At 36.1% G+C, this 21,006-nt stretch overlaps 1 long non-coding RNA gene and 1 pseudogene across 1 annotated transcript; both read right to left on the bottom strand.

Annotated features, from left to right (window-relative positions):
• Positions 1–7,158: 7,158 nt before the first annotated feature.
• On the bottom strand, positions 7,159–9,789 carry LOC143863312 (uncharacterized). Its single transcript, XR_013240865.1, has 2 exons — positions 9,717–9,789; positions 7,159–7,346 (listed from the first exon to the last, which is right to left on the bottom strand). It is a non-coding gene; the product is annotated as an uncharacterized LOC143863312 (long non-coding RNA).
• Positions 9,790–17,049: 7,260 nt separating this feature from the next.
• LOC143869917 (putative LRR receptor-like serine/threonine-protein kinase At3g47570 pseudogene) lies at positions 17,050–18,598 on the bottom strand (annotated as a pseudogene).
• Between the last annotated feature and the right edge of the window lie 2,408 nt (positions 18,599–21,006).

The raw sequence follows: 21,006 nt of genomic DNA, 5'->3' as shown, positions 1-21,006 counted from the left end.
CTTGATCAAGCAAGTCTACAAAATATAACGGGATCAAGTCTGATGACTCTAATCGGCCCGGAAAGAGAAATATCGGATAAGCACAAAGTGCGAAGGCATTTTCACGGCAACGACGATACTCCTTATCCAGTTCTCTACTTGGTGAAAAGACTTGTACTAGCTTGTTCATGACGATACTACTCACATGACGGTAGTGAGCTAGGGACTTCCTTCGCACGCCAATCAGATGGCTCAATGCCTTATCATATCTGTCTTTAAAGGAAGGCTTGAACAAGGGACCATCAAGAGAAATGTAGAGCATCATGCAAATATCTTCATGAGTCGGACAAAGCTCTTGCACTCCAAAACGAAATACATGCATATCTGGATCCCAAAAACTGATTGCGGCACGAATCAAACCCCAATCAACACAGACAGTGGCAATATTATGTAAGCTGCATAGGCCCACTGTGCTAAGATTAACGCCTTCCACTTGTTGCAACCCATTGATCCATTCCAACAAACCATTGTTACAGACTTCAGTCATTCCACTGCCATCACTCGTAAAGGGGCCACGTAGGCTCGTAGTCTCGTACTATTATCGAATGATATCATATTAGCTCAAAAGACACTGCGGCTTAGGCAACGAAAAAATAAAAACCAAACAAAAAATTGTAACTGAATAATAATTAAAAAACCTGAAATCAACTCAATTTGTTTAAAAAATGACCAAATCACTTCAAATCCTTCCAATTGTTCTTTCTAAAATGCGTCTTACTCATTCAACCAGATCTTAAAGCAGGCAATAGAGAGACCCCAAAAAACCAACGGCAGTCAAATAAAATTATACAATTTCTGCAAAAAAAATAATACTTCTAGTAATCGTACTATCTACAACATCTGAACAAAAAAAGATCTGTAGTTTAATAATAATAGCAAGTAGCAAGAAAATACACTCAAAGAGCAGTAACCTGCATTGAAAAGTAATATCAATTTGCAATATGTTTCATCATGGGTTATTCAGATGTGATATGGATGTGCCGTGCAAAGAATTTATAACTGATACACTTTAAATGACACAAATGTTAATCATACTATAAATTAATATAAATGACAGAAATTTAAAAGACTAAAATTTAAATCTTAAATAAATAATTTGGTGTTTTACACTCAATAATCATGGGTTGAACCTTGCTTAAAATATGTTAGCCTTGGCTAAAACTAGCATTACTTAACAAGCAACTATAGCTTGACTCATGAAATAGCAGCAAGACTTCCCCTGCTTCGACTTAAAGTTGGCTTCTTTTTTTTTAAAAAAAGTTTTTTCTAGTTAAAACTTGAAGCAAGCTATATAAGCCAAAGCCAACTCAAAACTCAACTAAAGGATAAAATCTTAGCTTGCTCAATGGTTAAGAAAGTTACCTTTGTGAATTTTGGGCCTTATAAAAGATGAGTTTAAAGTATGAGTTGAGTGAGAGTCTGAGAAATTAAAGCCAGAAGAAACCCAAAAAAAAGATAAAGACGAAAAATTAAAGCCAGAAGACCCAATTGATTATAGCCGGAAGAAACCCAAAAAAAAAAAATATCAGAAACGAAGAAAAGTGAAGAAAAAAGAAGAAGATAAAGAAGAAAATGAAGAAAACCCATCCATTAAGAAGAAAAACCATCATTTCTATGTTGAAACCCTAGTGAACAACAAAAAAAAGGGGTTGATGGAAAAAAGAAAAAGAAAATGGTACTAACCTGGAAGCTCCGCCTTGAGTTTGCCGCCGTAGAGGAAGGAGGCACCGTCGTCGAAAGGAGGGATGAGAGGGGGAGAAGCAGCGGTGAGCGGGGCGGCTGAAAGTTGCGCAAACCCTAGCCTTTAGGAAGAAACCCAACTTTCGTTGGAGGCATAGAGACGAAATTCTTTTTCATTTGTTTTTCATTTCTTTATCTAGCCTTTAAATGTTGGGCCCACTTGCCATGACGAATCGGATGTCTCACTTAAAAGGCTTCAGCGCACAAAGTCTTGGTGCGCTTAAGTGTACCAATGGTTTTCTCTCTCTCTCTCTCTCTCTCTCTCTCTCTCTATATATATATATATATATATATATATATATATATATATATATATGAGGAAACTGTTGGTGCGCTTAAGCTCACCAAACTTATGGTGAGCTTAAGCGCCCAATCACATGAGGGCCCACTTTGTTAGGATAATCCAAAGCATTCATTTGAAAGTCCCTTACATAGATGGGGGGTGTACCAAAAATCAGCTCCATAGGATCATCCTAACCCCTCCATTTGTGAAGGACAAAAATGGACAGACACAAATCTGCCCATTTTTTGTCCTCCACAAATGGAGGGGTTAGGATGATCCTATGGAGCTGATTTTTGGTACACCCCCTATCTATCATAAGGCCTTGCAAATGAATGGTTTGGATCACCACAGAAAAGTGGGCCCCCATGTGATTGGGGAGCTTAAGCTATATATATATATATATATATATATATATATATATATATATATATATATATATATATATGTATATGAGAAAACGGTTCCTACACATATGTGTAGAGAGTTCTCTACACACTAGCTTAAAATACAGTGGGGGCCCACATTGTTTGGGTGATCCAAGCCATCCATTTTAAAGGCCCTCACATAGATAGGGTGTCTACAAAAAATCAGATCCATAGGATCATCCCAACCCTACGATTTGTGGAGGTAAAATGGATGTCTTTAAACCTTCACAAATTAGTCCATTTTTTGCCTCCACAGTTCGAATGGTTAGGATGATCCTATGGATCTGATTTTTTGTGGACACCCTATCTATGTGAGGGCCTTAAAAATGAATGGTTTGGATCACCCAAATAATGTGGCTCCCACTGTATTTTAAGCTAGTGTGTAGATAACTTATCTACACATATGTGTAGGAACCGTTTTCTCTCTCTCTCTCTCTCTCTCTCTCTCTATATATATATATATATATATATATATATAGAGGAAACTGTTGGTGAGCTTAAGCTCACCAAACTTATGGAAAACGGTTTGTGAGTTAGAGCTCATATAAGCTTATATGAGCTAGAGTGCCACAAACACATGAGTCCCACATTTTTGTGGTGATCCGAACCATTCATTTGTATGGCCCCATCATAGATTGAGTGTGTACAAAAAATCAGGTCCATTGGATCATCTTAACCCCTCCAAAAGTGGAGGTTTAAAATGGATGGTTAGAAAATGGGCTTCTATAGATCCAATGGTTAGGGTTATGGTATGGAGGTGGTTTTTTAGGAGCATCCTATCTATCTGAGGTCCTATAAATTGAATGGGTTGGATGAGTCAAACAACTATGGGAGATGTGGTTTGTGAACTCTAGCTCACAAACCACACCCTATATATATATATATATATATATATATATATATATATATATATATATATATATATATATGAGGAAAGTGAAGCTACACCGCCAGCTTAAAATATAATGGGCCCACATTGTTTTGGTGATCCAAATAATTCATTTGATTGGCCCTCACATAGATAGGGTGTCCACCAAAAATCAGCTACATAGGATCATCCCAGCCCTACGATTTGTGGAGGCAAAAATGAACGTGTAAAAACCTTCACAAATTTGTCCATTTTGCCTCCACAGTTTGAAGGGTTGGGATGATCCTATGGAGCTGATTTTTGGTGGACACCCTATCTATGTAAGGGCCAATCAAATGAATGGTTTGGATCACCAAAACAATGTGGGCCCATTGTATATTAAGCCGGCGGTGTAGCTTCACTTTCCTCTCTCTCTCTCTCTCTCTCTCTCTCTCTCTCTCTCTCTCTCTTTATATATATATAAGGAAAAGGATTGTACACTCGAGCGTACCAAGCTTATGGTACGCTCGAGTGCCCCAATCACATGGGTCCCACATTTTTTGTGGTGATCCAAAGCATTCATTTGCAAGGCCCTATCATAGATAGGGTTGTGTACCAAAACTCAGCTCCATTGAATCATCCTAACCCCTCCAAAAGTGGAGGGCAAAAATGGGCAGATTTGTGGTCTGTCCATTTTGCCCTCCACAAATGGATGGGTTAGGATGATCCTATGGAGCCGATTTTTGGTACACACCCCATCTATGTAAGAGCCTTTCAAATGAATGCTTTGGATCATCCTAACAAAGTGGGCCCACATGCGATTGGGCACTCGAGTGTACCATAAGCTTGGTACGCTCGAGCGTACAATCCTTTTCCTCTCTCTCTCTCTCTCTCTCTATATATATATATATATATATATACTAGTAAAAAACCCCATGCGATGCACGGGCCGACAAAGAACTGTACGGACCACGTCATAGGTTGATCCAAACCGTCCATGTGATGGAACACAACATAAATAGGTTGTGCCCCAAAAATAATTTCCATAGGCGGATCCTAGCCCTCCAATCTATAGAGGTTTCCATAATTCCTCTTAAATCGGATGGTTAAGATCACCCGATAGATTTTTTATTAAAAAACCATAAAGGAGGGGGGTAAGATTGAAATTATGTGGCTTTAATGGGTGCCTTTGTTAAAAAGCATAAAGGAGGGGGTAGGATTGAAAATATGTGTGTTGAATGGGTGCATTTGTTAAAAAAAAGTCAAAAAAAGTGATATGTAATTCTCATAGAATTTACAAAAAATTCTCTTCTTTTCTCTTCTACTATATATATATACTAGTAAAAAACCCCGTGCGATGCACGGGCAGACAAAGAACTGTACGGACCACGTCATAGGTTGATCCAAACCGTCCATGTGATGGAACACAACATAAATAGGATGTGCCCCAAAAATCATTTCCATAGGCTGATCCTAGCCCTGCAATCTATAGAGGTTTCCATAATTCCTCTTAAATCGGATGGTTAAGATCACCCTATAGATTTTTTATTAAAAAACCATAAAGGAGGGGGGTAAGATTGAAATTATGTGACTTTAATGGGTGCCTTTGTTAAAAAGCATAAATGAGGGGGTAGGATTGAAAATATGTGAGTTGAACGGGTGCATTTGTTAAAAAAAGTTAAAAAAAAGTGATGTGTAATTCTCATAGAATTTTCAAAAAATTCAAAAAAATCTCTTCTTTTCTCTTCCGCTATATAGTATACTAGTAAAGACCCGCCGTGCGATGCACATCAAAACAAAGAACACTAAATGATTCATCAGAAAACATGGAGATAAAGAAAATGGAAAAAAAAAAAACCAAAGCTTGAAGCTAACACAAAATAAAGATCCAATTTTTATTAAAATGGAGAGAGAGAGAGAGAGAGAGAGAGAGAGAGGTAACTTGGAGGAAATGGGGAATTTAATAGTTAAAAGGGGCTCGAACTGATAACGGTAATATGTTAAGGATTTAATACTGAGCAGTGAGTACCCATATAACATGTAATAAAGAAGGAAACTATTCTTGGCAGTAGTAAGATGGTAGGGACATTTCACTCAACTTCCCAAACCTTTCCTCCTAAGAGTGGCACACCTCTAAAGTATAACCAGGGGATAGTAGAGAAAAAGCAATGAACCTAATTTAAGAAGCAAACTGTTGGCTCACATTACATCTCAGAGTATCCCTTGCGTGTTTCTGCAATAAGAAAGAAAATCAGCTTTAATTTCTAAAAGTAGGATAAGAACCATAGTTAATGAGAAGAGAAGAATTGTGTAGAAAATGTCATAGATTTAAGTATAAATGTAACTACCGAATAGACGAATGGAAGTAATCTTAGTATGCTAATTGGAATTCATGAAAGAAAAAAAAAATATAGCACTCTGAACCAATGCAATGAAAGACTTTCGAACGGCACCACGTCTTGGGATTTTTTGGTCCTGGGGCATGGTCCGTGAAAATTTGAACAAAAGTATCAGTCTAAAATCTATTTGAGACGAAATCCAGTTATTGCAAAATATTAAAATGGTGATAACCTTTAATGAATACTAAAGAAATAAGATTCCAACTGCAGTAACTATGATGTAAAAAGAAACAAAAACAAAAGCAACAAATCATTGCCACTATGTAATTCCAGCTCCAAAACAGGAACTAAATCTCCAAAATGGGAATAACCATAAAATGGTAACCTTTGCAGAGGCGAACAGAAAAGAATGAAATTATAGCCACCAAGATCCCATTTACAAAAGCACTACTGATCTACTGTAATTTGGTTGTTAATATATTACCATTCGGAAATTTTTTTTGAGAAAGTGGGTAGGAGAACAACAATAACAAACTTTTTTAAAGCCAGAAAGAAACATAAACATGGAAAGCTAAATAAGCATGTGGGTTATAAGGGAATGAGCACACTCCCCTTAACAGCTAGTTTTTAGGGGCGAGTTCTACCCTGTTAAATTCCCCAGACATAAATAAGTGTATGGTAATTTATTATGGAGGATAAATAACTACAGATTGGCAAGAGGTCGCATTCAAAAATAACAAATGCACATGTACATAAGCTACTTGCCATTGTATTTAGATCAAGCATGAGAACATAACTGAAGTGCACTACAACAGTCCTAAAATAATAGGTAGAGAAGAATTTCTAAGATAGGAAAAGGAGTAAAATATAACTTTATATTAATAAAAATACGTGAACGAATCTAGCATATCTGAACTCTGTACATATGTTTTGGACAAACTCGATTTGCATGTGAATTTTGTGCAAGTTTATACATGTTTTGTAGTTAGTGTTGAAGTATAAATGATTAAATAACACCGACTGTACTTCTAATTTGTAGGTGGGGTGGGAAGTTAACAGGCACATGCAGTTCTATAGACAATGAAATTGTAGATTCCTTTCGTAATCGTAACAGTATGGTGGCAGCCAAAGAATTGAAAAAAAAAGTAATAGGAAAAGGAAAAGGAAAAAGAAACCAACCTCATTGAACATGCCAAGTGATCAAAACAAAATAAGATTTTGGTGGTGATCATATACAGGAAGGCCAAGCATAATAGGCAAACACAATGTCAGCTTACTCTAACCATTAAAAAAAATGTCAGCTTACTCTATGAAGAAGATATTCTTAGACAGGATTGCATAAAATCCAAAGGAAACACTATAGTCCAGAAAATGCGTCCACTACAATAAATTTATGAATTGATCTACATTATCCAACCTTATAAATTGCATTCCTTGTACTAAATAGAAGTCACTAATAAGATTCAAAATGAAAAATATCTAAACAGAAAAATTAATCAGATTGATTACTCATTTGGCGATTTAGTAAATAAAACAGAATATATACCATCTAGGAGTTGGACTGAAATCAATTCTCAAAAGCCAAAACAAATAGGACCATTATCGCCTAGGTTTGATGACTCCATCCATAATATCTTAAGATTTTGTGCTCGTCAAGCATATGTTTTTTTTACCTAAAAAAAAGGAGAACGTGGGTTAGAGTAACTAAGTGAAGCTCCTTTTGACATTATCAGAAAATGATACCAACACTCCTCTGTTTTGATAATGGCACCCAGACATTATTAAACAATTTTCTTGTTGAAATAAGGAACTGATGATTAATTTTAAAAAAAATGAAGATCAATTTCAAAAAAAAAGAAAAGAAAAGGAAATGATGATATCAATGACATTTACATACTGCATAAATCATGCCGTTTCCATTACTACGAATGTTTTATTGCCTAATCATTCAATTTTTAATTGGAGAATAAGGTTCCTAAAGGGAAGCATTGGAAATTTTGGTATTGATTGAGGATATTGACATTGAAAAAAATAATAATAATAAAAAGAAATGGATAAGATCTTGGGACTAAGCTGGATAACAGAGTAGAATATATCTACTAAAAAGGGCACCTCAAATCTCTGGACAAATCATTCATAAGATTAAGGGATGCTATAACCAAAGGAAAAGAAATTGAGATGCTAATTCTCTATCATCTGTGGCTTATATATGATGGGGTACTTTGTTGCCTAACGTAATATGGATTCAGTCAGGCTCATAGATGATGGTCATCTGATAGGGAAACTTCGAAAAAGGAATGTGAAAAACTTATAGATGATGGATTCAGTCAGGCTTATAGATGATGGTCATCTGAAACATATGTTGAGAATTCAATGGTGTTTAACCAAGGGACTTCTAAGTACTAAAATTTAATATGTGAGTTTCACCAAAAAACTTCCCAAACAGAACCAAAATCAGAGCTGTAACAAAGAAAGCATAAATAATAACTCCCACAGAAGAATGAATAGAAGAGACTACTTCCACAGTAACGATGAACCTAATGCTCAGTATCATGAACATCTTAATGTTTGTGAACAAACAATATCAATAGCGAAATCTGTATATCGAAATATTGTAGATACTACCTCCACTGTAACAAAGCACCTGAATAAGAGAAAGTGGAAAAAACCCTAATCGTGTAATTGAATCTAGTTCCAGCAATAACGAATGAACCCCACCTTCTCAAAAAGCTTATAACATATACATTGTGAAAAGAATAAAAAGACCCCAAAAAAATTCCCTCGGAAATGCAAAAAACGTAGGCAAAAGAATACAAAAAAGATGAGATAAAATTACAAACTTACTTCATGTCCAGCAACCCTAAATAGAGGAATAATTATATATTTTCTGGGAATTTTAAAAGAGCTAAAATTCTTCAGTTTGGAGAGACAAATTCCATTAATCAACAATTTCTACTGCGAAAATAAAGGGGAAAGAACCAATAAAGAAAGAAAAAACTACATCAAAGAAGAAAAAGCATCAACATAAATTTGAAGAAAAAATCATGATAGGTACTTTTAAATAAAGACCTAAAAGTATCAGTTTGAAGAAAAAATCAAGAGCATAATCATTACTTGTTTTCCCCTCTTGTGGATACGAAATGACCTAAATTTCGCACCTGCAGAATAAAAACCCATATAAACATCGCTACAAATGAAGAGCAAGAATGAAAATGAGAGTGGTTTATGAGGGGTAGAGAGAAGAAATTAGGAATATATGGAGTTACATAATAGAAATGTCAGTCATTAAAAAAAAAGAGTGAGTAAGAATCGAAAAAGATCCAAATACACATATCTGTTAAATTAATAGACCCAAATTAATATTTTTTAAATGAGAGAAAAACAAAGCAAGGAACATTGAAGACATTTTTCATTTCCTTACATAATATAATAGTTAATTTAGTTCTTATTGTATCTAATTTTTTTTCTACAATACAGTAATGAAATAATGAATCATATGTTTATGGCTGATTTAGATTATCAGTTGTAAGAGTGATGAGTAACATCTCAGAGAAACATAGAAGGTCATGTGATGAGACTTCCAAGCTACTAATTCACAATTGCAGCCCAATTAAATTAGTTCTCCAACAATCCCTAACATAGGCTAAATTTAACCAAACAAATAAAATAAATAATTTGTAAATTAATTTCTGGAAAGGTAAAAGTAGTAGAAGAAGAACAAAATCCGTAGATATTTGGTTGAGAGAAAAGGCTGGATACATTCCTCTCCGTTTTTAGATGCCACACATCTATCACAATGCAACCAATAAAGAAATATAGACAATATAGAAAACAGGGGTTTTGTATAAAAAAGAAAATGAAGATGACCCTTGGAGACAATATGATAAAAAAATGATAAGAGAACCGAAAAAGGAGTTGAGTATTTGATAAGAATTGATTGAATTGAACCCATGGATTCAGTTCTGACAATGACATGCATCACTGTAACATAGCACGTCCATCTTATTTTAGGAAGCAGATTTCAAGATTGGGAAAATTGTTACCTCAATGAAGGTAAAAATCACCGGAAACCCAAAAGCAATAAAAGCCCTAAAATTTGCAGACATATTTAGCCTCTTAGAAAGGGTGGGTTTCTACTGGACAAGGAAAAAAACTGAGAAAATGAGAGAACCCTAAAAGTACCTATCAAGAACAAAAGAGAAACATAGGGATAAAGAAACCCAAAAAAATGGCTACAAAGAAGAAAAGAAAAAGTGAAGAGATAGAAACAGAAACGCCCAAAAAACAGGCAAGTGGAAGACCAACAAACCCTAAAAATACCTATAAAAAATGCCTAGAAAGAACAAATACCTATCACGAACAGCAAGAAAAAAACTGGGATAAAGAAACCCTAAAAATGCCTACAAAGAACAAAAGAAAAAGGGAAGAGATGGAACTTTACAGAGAGAGGACCTTCTCGAGCTTCGCCGGCTGACGGAGAGAAAAGCTTACTCGAGCCAGAGACAGAGCAAGCCAGAGAGAGAATTTTGTTGATGGGTTAGAGAGAGACTTATTAGATAGTAAAATATCTAGGTAAAATATCACTGACGTTTGGGGACGCGTGGGATTTGAGAGCACAGGAGGAATTTAAAACTTAGAGGTGTGGGAATTTGAGGGCATATGAGGCATTTATCTGTTTCAGCTGAGGTGTAAATTCCAAACCGTCCATGTGATGGAACACAACATAAATAGGTTGTGCCCCAAAAATCATTTCCATAGGCCGATCCTAGCCCTCCAATCTATAGATGTTTCCATAATTCCTCTTATCTTAAATCGGATGGTCAAGATCACCCTATAGTTTTTTAATTAACAAACCATAGAGGACGGGGTAAGATCGAAATCATACGGCTCTAATGGGTGCCTTTGTTAAAAGCATAAATGAGGCGTAGGATTGAAATTATATGATCTAATGGGTGCCTTTGTTAAAAGCATAAAGGAGGGGGGTTAGGATTGCAATTATATGAGTTGAATGGGGGCATTTTGTCAAAATATGTGAGGTGTAATTCTCACGGATTTTTCAAAAAAATCGAAAAAACTCTCTCTTTTCATCCCGGCTTATTACAGTAGATAGTAGATAGTAGATAGTAGATATCCTATTCCTGGATTACCATATTAGCTTCCCTTCCTAACGCAGAGTCCCTTACCATTCCATCGTTCCTTTAATATAGGCTGTTTATGGATTCCATACAGCCTTTTCCTATTTCATCTTTTCGTTACTAAACCACCATCTCTCTCTCTCTCTCTGGTCTTCCTTTCCACTCCCGATTGCTTTGCTTATGGTGGATGGTGTTTGCTCTTTTTTCCCTATGATTGTTTGTTTTAATCTATTCTTTACATCCTTTTCCCAAATCTGTTTTACTCTATCCATTTGCAGAGTTTGGGGTTCTTTGGACTTGGCTACTGTTCAGGAATTCCCCGATTAGGTGCATGATTTGATTGTTGCAGCAGATGCTTCTGATGATGTGGTTATCGTTTATATGAGTTATACAGTCTCTGATTTCGTTCAAATTTTTTATACGGATTGAGATAATTTGGGGGTCTTTCCTGAGTTTTTTCTTACTCACTGGACATGAACAAAATCCATGGTGATTTCGTTCAAATTTTTTATACTGATTGATATAATTTGGGTATTTCCTGACTTTTTTTCTTACTCACTGGACATGGACAAAATACATGATATATATATATATATATATATATATATATATATATATATGGGAATTGCTAGCGTCCATCACAAAAGGCTTTTCGTGGTCCGTCGCAATTCAGACCAGCCACCTCGTGAATGGAGACAAAAGCTGTTGTCTCCATTTACTAGGTGGCTGGTCTGAATTGAGACAGACCAGCCACAAAAAGCCTTTTGCGATGGAGCTTAGCAAATCCCTATATATATATATATATATATATATATATATATATATATATATATATATATATATATATATGGAAAACATTTCCTACTAAGTTACCTACACACTAGCTTAAAATACAGTGGTGGCCCACATTGTTTGGGTGATCCAAACCATTCATTTGAATGGTCCTCACAGAGATAGGGTGTCCACAAAAAATCAGATCCATAGGATCATCCCAACCCTATGATTTGTGGAGGTAAAATGGACGTGTATAAACCTTCACAAATTAGTCCATTTTTTGCCTCCATAGTTTGAATGGTTGGGATGATCCTATGGATCTGATTTTTTGTGGACACCCTATCTCTGTGAGGACCATTCAAATGAATGGTTTGGATCACCCAAACAATGTGGGCCCCCACGGTATTTTAAGCTAGTGTGTAGGTAACTTACCTACACAAGTGTGTAGGAAATGTTTTCTCATGTATATATGTCATTCTCATTTGGTTCCAAATTCATGCTTTTCATATCATATATATATTTTTTTACAGGGAAATCACATATGTTTCTTAGCTTGCTCTGGCTAGAGATTCAGAATGGTCAATGTAACTTGCATCAACACTGATTTTGCATAAATCGGATAACCTACAGGTGGGTTAATAATGGATCTTTTTTTTTTCCTGGCTGGACATTAGAAGTTTATTACTCTAAAAAATAAGTGCATTTCATTATATTCTGTCTCTTAGCAGCATAGAGTAGAGTAGCCTGTAGTGATTGGATTGTCTCTCATAATGTTTGTATTAATTAAGCATTTTCCCAAACATATTTTTTAATGCATTCTGCAATCATATTTCAAATGAATGACTGTCCAATACTAACAGTATCAACCGTAATTTGTTCAAATATTGCAACCAGATTTCCACTGATGCTTTGTTTCTTTCGATGTAAAATGGGCTTAAAACAAATTTTATGCCAATTTTAAGTGGAAAAAATGGGTGTAAAGTTTATAGATATTTTCTTTTGTCTCTTTCTAATTTTCCTACCTTTTGTTTGAGTTTAACCAGGCGTTGTTCTATGCCAACAGGTTTTCTCAAATGATAATATAAAGTCTTACTCTGTGTATAATCCGAATAGTGGCTGCATCACCGAATTTAACATTACATTTTTTTTTTTTGCAGCTCCTTTCACATTACATTTTAGACACAATTTTTACCAATTTATTTACTTCTTCCCTTTATTTCTGAGCAGGGTTGCCCTCGGATTCTAGCCCCACAACTCCCTTATCGGACAAACCATTGGTTTCTCACTCTCGACCGGCTTCAAAAGTACGTTTTATAAATACTTGCTCATGTATATTTTTTTTGAATGGTACTTGCTCATAGATAATTTCCCTTCTTTTCCTAAAAGCTTCATTGCTTCTTCTTTCAAATTACTTTTTAGGTGATTATAACGTTCGTTTGCTGTAGATCTTGGCTTCTCCATATTCATTGATTTTCATGTTCACTGGCAAAGTCAAGCTTTGGCGTATTGCTTTTCCAATACGGTTATGGTGGAATCTTAGTCTAGCGCTGGAATTCAGATTAGGGTTTCAGGTATGGGAATCATTTGATGACCATTAAGATCAGAGGTTAGTTCAGAGAACAAAGTTTGATTTGTTATTATTATTTTTCTCTTCTGCTACTTGATCGGGTCAACTTTCTGCTTTATAATATACTCTAGCTACTCTGATTGGATATGTTAATATCTCTAACTTGAGTACTTCGTATCACTGCACATTTATTGTAATATTATAATTTTTTAGAATGATTGTATCCTATATATCCAATGCAAACATGAAATAGTTAGTTTATGCCATGTTCTATATTTCGCTACTTAGTTTTACTTTATTTTTTCATTATTTGATAAGAATTTGTTTAGGCCATAGTTTCCAGGTTTGTTGTTTGGTTCCATCAAGGTTCAATTCACAGTTCATGATTTTCAGGGTGGTCTGTGAACCCAATTAGTTGAGTTTGATTTGCTATTAATATGTTCAGTTCTTGACATTGATTCACCAATGCCCTGTTTGTTTCAGAATTTAAGAACCGATTGTGAGTCCAAGAATCAGTTTTGGACTCACAATGCGACAACTGATGACAATCATTCCCAAAGCTGCAAGCTAAAGAATATCTACCAAAACTTGGGGAAAATCTTTACATGGAAAGAGCAGAATACTCTCTTTAACCATTGACAACAGGAAATTCTGCCATATAATTCCACCAAATCAATAGCCATAATCTCTAGATGTAAGTTGGACCCTGATCTAGATCTACCGGGTGAACCACGACCAAAACTATCTTATTTTCATTTTATTTTCACTCGACCAGAATTACTGCTGATTTTCTACTCTGTATTCTCATCCTTTCTTTCTCTTCGTTTTTTCCTTCTTCTTCTCACTTTTATTAGTGATTTTATGGAGTTCTTATATGGTGTAAGGCTTTACAACAATACGGCAGAGGTACCACCCTTGATATTTGATCCAACAGCAGCTAATTTAGTTGCAGAAATTCATAGTGTATAGTTTTCCTTGAGTTTTTGTTTAGTTTTTTTAACAGCTTTTCCACTAGATTTCGCTACGGTTTTTCTTTTCCAGATTAATGGCTGTGATAGTTATGTTAGAGAATAGTTATATGCAAACTGATCGCATCCTCATTTCAAAAATAGAGTTGTTTGTGTGAAGATCATGGCACTTTTCCCCACAAGGTAATTAGTCCAATAATAAATATCTTAATATCTTCTTGATTTGATTCGGTCATTGAACTACAGATAGAGTTAATTAATCATGGATCAATCTTGACACTTGAACTGCATATAGAATTGATTCGGTCATTTACTAGATGCAGAAATTCAGCAAGAGTAGACAGTTTGGCACATGGTGTTCGAGAACATGGTATGTGTATTCTTACTGTACTAAAAATTGGGAATTGTTATAGTTTTGAACACTTTGTGTTCTAACTTCTGAACAACAGTTGCCTGGTAGGAATTTTTGGTTTTCTTTATCTTAAATGAACTTTTTTATTGTGTTACTTAGGTCTTAATGAGGAACTTTTCAAGCTGAGGTTGTATCGGCATGAAAATGATATTTTTGTTGAAACCTCTACTGGGTTTATAACCTGTTTTGCTCTTCCGTTTTAGTGCCTTGGTTTTTATGCTCTCTCTGTCTCTCTCATTGAATATTTAGTATGGCTATGAGATTCGGTATCTTCATTCTATATCATTTTCTTCGTATTGATCCAGTGTTCAATCATTAGAATAGCTTTTCACTGCTGGTTAAAACATGCAAAATAAGGTGAGTTTGACCCATTAGCAAAATGTATATTGTGCCTCCTTTTGCAAAAAACTATGGAGGTCCATAATCTATTCCCAAGTGAGCTGAAAATATTTTCCAATGCCATTTCATCAGTCTCCTTAGTTTTTACCAGATGCTTTTCCAAAAGCCACCTGTAAATACCGTCACATTTCATGATGCTCGAGATTCCTCTTTTGTTTGATGTGTGGTCCCAGTATGATTCTCTTCCCTTCCTCTAGACTGCATGGGGATATGGTGGCTGGTCCTTTATTTGGTTATGAAGTTTGTTTAGATTTTGCTTTATGGCTCACATGAGTTAGCTTTATAACACTATAATGTCCTGTCTTTTATGGCTCCTTCTTGGATTTCTTTTCTGTTTGTTCTTTTTGTGCGGTTGTTGGATGGGATGCTCATTGTGATTCCAACCGTTGAATTAGCTTTTGATTATGGGTTTTCTGATTTATGTTTGTTTCTTTTCTTTGGGTTGAAATGGAGTTGCGAAAAAATGAGAAAGGGTGTGAAAAGTGCGATTAAATGGTGCCTTCATGACATTTATCATCATTGGTTCAGTTGAGACTTTTGTTTGCCAACATCCCATCATCCCATCTTTCTCTCTTTTTTCTCTTCCCCCTCTCTACTGGTCTCTCTGTTTTTCTTTATATTTTTAAATGGGTTTTGACGTATCATTGTTTCTTTACATATATTTGTTCCATTCCTTGTGTTTTTCATCATTGGGTCAGTTGAGATTTTTGTTTGCCAAAAGTGCGGATGCTCTGTACCCCGTCTGTTGATTGACCTTTCCGTTATTAATTTTTGTTTCCCATCTTCTTTATTTTGGTATTTTTTCCGATCGTTGGAGCTTCATGTGTATATAAAGAAAAGACATTTTATATGTTGTAAACCTGTATAGTCCATTATCTTTATTATTTTTTTTAAAAAGATAAAAAAACTTTACGTCTTACACCCAAAAATGAAGTTCCAACGTCCATTTGATGGGCCACAATGTAAATAGGTTTTGCCCAAAAATTCATTTCCATAGGATTATCCATTTGATTGAAATGGATGTCTGCTTTGATTTCCTTTTTCCCACTTTCATGTAGTGTTTGACAATTTACTCATTTATTTGTCATGGATATAAGGAATTGCAGGTCTTTTTATTCGAATTTGTTTACATCTGTACTGTTGTCTTTCTTTGTTGATTATATGCAGGTTCTTCCGAGTAGAACATGTCCAAGCAAGTTTGTTTCTTTAGAAAGATTTAAAAAAACAGTGCATATTTTTCCAAATACATGGCTCTGAAAATCCAGTTTGGAATTGATTTGCAGGTATCCTCCTACCTTCTACACATTATATTCCGAACACCAAGAGTCCAAAGTCTTCAATTGTGTTTTCACTTTTGAAGATCCAGTTTGAAATTGATTGGCATGTATTTCTAGTTTTTCTGTGTAATTTTTGTCTTAAACTAAATGTACATAATCCATGAAAATGCAACCCATGGATCATATTGATGTAAAACATACCGGTATTAATCTAACATGGTAATTTAAATTGTTCTTTCTTATCTAATGTCAGGGAATATATGATTTTTTCTTTTTAAATTTTTTTTGGCTCTGAATTGGGTTTCTGTTTGTTTGCATTTCATATACATTGGGGTTTTCCTTTGTCACTCCCCGTGCACATCGCTCGGGTGTCCCACTAGTATACAATTACATCATGATTTCTTACCAATTATATTAGAGAAATTTATATCTATCTGTCCCATCTTGGTATCCAACATTCTAAGCCACTCACCCGATTTCTGTTCCTCTATTTTGAAATAATTTTTTGAAGAGGAAAAAGACAACACACAACACAACTAGAAGCAACCCAGAGATAAATTAATGATTATGCAAATCAAATTGACGTGGCCACATGTACCCTCATCACGACAATTGTGTATCTCATAGAAAATGAGATTTTTTTTTTTTTTTTTAGTTCTTCCTTCTTGTATGGCACGAACTTTCTCAATTTCCATGCAAATAACTTCCCCGCCAACTTTGAGACCGAGGAACATCTTGAGTTCTTGAGCAAACATGCACTTCTCACTTCACATAGAGCTAATACCATAATAAATATTGAGATAAAATGATACTTAGTATAAGACTACGCCCTGTTTCACATACCTCAATAGACCCCGATCCCAAGATATGTGTCTTTAATTGCATGCAATTCTATTACAACATCTCCCATCTCCATTCGTTCTCGTGGTGATTCTGTACTACAAGATGCACCGATTCTAAATACCGACAACAAGCAATCATATATTCTATTTCTCATGCTACTAATTTCGTTGTTGTTGTTGGTGGTAGTTTCAACTTTTGCAAGTAGTTGTCGATCTGCAATCTCCATCACTCGATCAGGCAAAGCCATCATAGCAAATTGGCAAAGACTTAGACCATCTGTAAATATCTTATCCGTAGGTCTCTTTCCTGTAAATATTTCCAACAAATGGATCCCATAACTGTACACATCTCCATGTGTAGATGCCTTTCCACCTATCCCATGCTCTGTCATTTAAACATTAGTACAATAATTTAAATTTTGATCTTGTGAGAAAGAAACATGGCATAATGCAAATTTAAACTTCATCATGAATCCATGCTATTAAAAATTTGGTTATTAGATGAGAGATAACTAAATAATAAAAATAATAATGTAGTTGTTTACCTGGAGCAATATATCCTATAGATCCTTTTATCCCCATCGAGTTGGTTTGATTTTCTGAGCGACTATCATTTGCTTTGAAAAGGAACTTTGCCAAGCCAAAATCACACAAATGGGCATTCATGTCATCGTCAAGAAGAATGTTGCTTGGCTTTAAATCGCGATGAACAATTGGTGTTTGGCCATGGTGATGAAGATAATCCAATGCAGAAGCTACATCAATGGCTATGTTTAGCCTTTGAACAAGGGTCAAGTTCTGCAATGGGTGCTGCCCATCTACTCTTTGATGCAACCACTTCTCCAGGTTCCCATTAGGCATGTACTCAAAAACTAACACTTTGAAATCATTGCCTTGGAAATCAATACTTGAGCAAGAAGTTAAGATCCTAACGAGATTTCGATGTCGTATGTTTCTCAGGGCTTCACATTCAGCGTCATAGCTCTCATAAGCTCCTTGTTGTTGAAGGTTGAGAACCTTCACTGCAATGGCTGTTTGTTTTTGGTCCAAATTTCCTTTATAGACAGAACCATAACTTCCCACACCAATCAAATTGTCCAAAGAGAACCCATTAGTTGCTCTCAGAAGCTCAGCATAAGAAACCTTTAAACATTGATCCTCCAAGGAAGATATAGTGGCAGGTTCCTTTCTCGATTCCTTTCTCAACTTTCTTATCCAATAAAAAGTAGTAAAGAAACATGAGAATAAAATTAAGCATAAAATCGGACTCATTATGGAAAGTATTACTCTTAGAGAGTGGGACCTTCCATGTTTCTTGTAAACTTGTACAGAGCATGCTGGCAACTGTAGTTCTACTATGCCACCACAAAGTTTGTTGTTTCCCTGGACTGAAATTGCACTTGCATTTTTGAAGATCCCTTCTTTTGGCACTTCACCCTCAAGATCATTAAAAGAGAGATTTAGAGACTCAAGGAAAGGAAAGGTATAATTCCTCCATATGTCCGCACTGTCCAAGACTTGACGGAATGCCTCCTTGTAAGTTGTTTCCATGTAAATAGAGTCCCAACAATTGACTTATATTTCCAATGGAAGGTGGAATTTTGCCAAAAAAATCATTTTGGAATAAGCCTAGTATTATCATTTTGTTAAGCTTCCCAATTCCAACAGGAATAGTACCTGTTAAAGAATTCTCCTCCATGCCCAATTCGGTTAAGGTCACGAGATTCTCAATCTTCGAGAATCTTCGAGAATGGGTGGAACTTGTCGGGAACTCCCCCAACAAGTCCATTGTAATTTAAATCCATGTATTCCAGTTTTGAGCAATGGACTGTTAGATTGACTGGAATTATTCCCTGATAAGAATTGTAGCTGAGATTGAGATATCGCAATCGGAATAGGTGACTCATATCTGTGGGGATTTGGCCGTAGAATTTATTGTTGCCGAGGTTGATTTCGTTGAGGAATGAGAGGTTTGATAGGTAGGGAGAAGTTGGGCCCACCAAGCCTTGATCGGCAAGGTTCAAAATGGTGACCCTTTGATGATGGCGGTGACTGCATGTGACTCCCTGCCATTGGCAGAAATGGAGAGTATGGTTCCATGAGGTCAGGGCACCATTAGGATCATCGATTATTTGATTCTTGAAGGCGAGCAAAGCGAGTCGATCGGTTTCATTTCCAGATTCTATCACTAAGAAGAAGAATGAGAAAAAGGTAATAATGAAGAGAAATGATAGCCCAAACATTCTAAGACTCATGTTATTTGGAAGCCCTGTGAGAATTGCAGAGAAACCCACACCAATGTATGTGTGTGTGTGTGAGAGAGAGAGAATCTTGATCACAATTGTCGGTATGGTGGGCTATAGACAATCAAAGTCTCGCAGAACAGACAATTCCTACCATTTGTTTATTAGAATTAGGTGGTCGTGATTGTCACACAGAATTATTGGTATTATTTATAGGCTTATAGCTCAATTGGTCGCGGCTTTGTTCATTAACTTTGAGGTGAGAGGTTCAATGCCAGATTACCTTCCAAAGAAAATTATTGGGATTACAAGAAAGAGGGTTCCGACCATAAGGCCCACCATGTTTTGGATTTTGAGAATCGATTTCTGATTTCAAAACTGATTATTGGACTCAAAATTGAATCCAATAATCAGTTTTGGACTCGTAAATCAATTCTCAAAATTCAAAACAAACATGGAGAATTTTGATCGTAGGAGCCTTTTTATATGTCTTCTAATTGCTCAGTTGAGCGACTGGGTATTAGTATCGCAGGATTTCATTAGCTTGAATTCATAGGTTATCCAAAGTAAGGCCTATCGAAAAGACAGTTAGGAGTACGGGTGCAAGTTTGGCCCTGTGAGCCCTGAGCCCGAACAGGGTCAGGGTTGGATTTAATCCAACCCTGAGGGCGGGCTTGGGTTCATTTTTTAGGCCCTGACTCAGGGTCAAGTCGGGCTTAGGGTTGATACCTGGGGCCAACCCGACCCGACCCGACCCTTTTCACACTTTACCCCTTACCCACCCAACCCGACCCTATTTACACTTTACAGTATATGTGACTTATCAAACCACAAAACTTAAGATCAAACTATTTACATGATTTTAGGGGCATGCCCTATTTATATTGTGGCAAATGGCTTGTATCTTCGAATAAGGTGGCCTCCGCTACTTCTTCTTTTTTTTTGACCTTATAAAATTTTGCTTTTATATTATGGACAGCAATGTGTTTGCACTAGGGTCAATTAGGGCCAGCCTGGCCTGGCCCGACCCAATTAGGGCCAATCAGGGCGGGGCTTGGGTTGAGGTCTTTTGACCCTGAATCAGGGTCAGGGCGGGTCAGGGCCAAGATAATTAGAACCAGGGTTGGGCTAGGGTTTTGAAAAACCCGACCCTGTTGCAGCCCTAGTTAGGAGCATTCCATCCATGCATTTTTTTCGGTACCATCAACCAGCCATGACATGCCGAATATATCATTGGTCTAGATCAACCAATCTTATATTGAAAATTTCAGTTGTGGGACCCTCCAATGTTTACTGGGACACCTTGCCGTGTAAAAGAGGGAGCAACAAAAACAGATTTTGATTGGAAGACCCAACCTGTTCATATATTTAATCAGGTCTGCACCTAGAAGTTGAGGGTCATTTTCAAAAGGAAAAATCTAAAAGGTAAGTTGCCTATACGTTTCATCCTAAACAACTTTTATCGAGCCCCATTTCTAACCTGATATATATGTGATGAGATCTGCTGACTTAATACCAACTATAAGTCCGAGCAAATGACATTGAGATCAACTTCCTTGATCCATCAGTCACAACCAAGACTCATTAAAGTTTTGCCAAGAAAAGTTATATATTTAGGGTATATTTGGCATCAATGAAAAACTATTATGTAAATACCCAAAATACCCCCTTATTAAAATTTGTCTCCCTCTTTAGAAGAGAGGTGTTTTTGTCTTT

Source organism: Tasmannia lanceolata, unplaced genomic scaffold, assembly GCF_043159265.1.
Source record: "Tasmannia lanceolata isolate RefF3 unplaced genomic scaffold, GAP_Taslan_0.1 ptg000003l, whole genome shotgun sequence".
Classification (NCBI taxonomy): Eukaryota; Viridiplantae; Streptophyta; class Magnoliopsida; order Canellales; family Winteraceae; genus Tasmannia; species Tasmannia lanceolata.
This window is presented reverse-complemented; position numbering and strand designations above follow the sequence as displayed.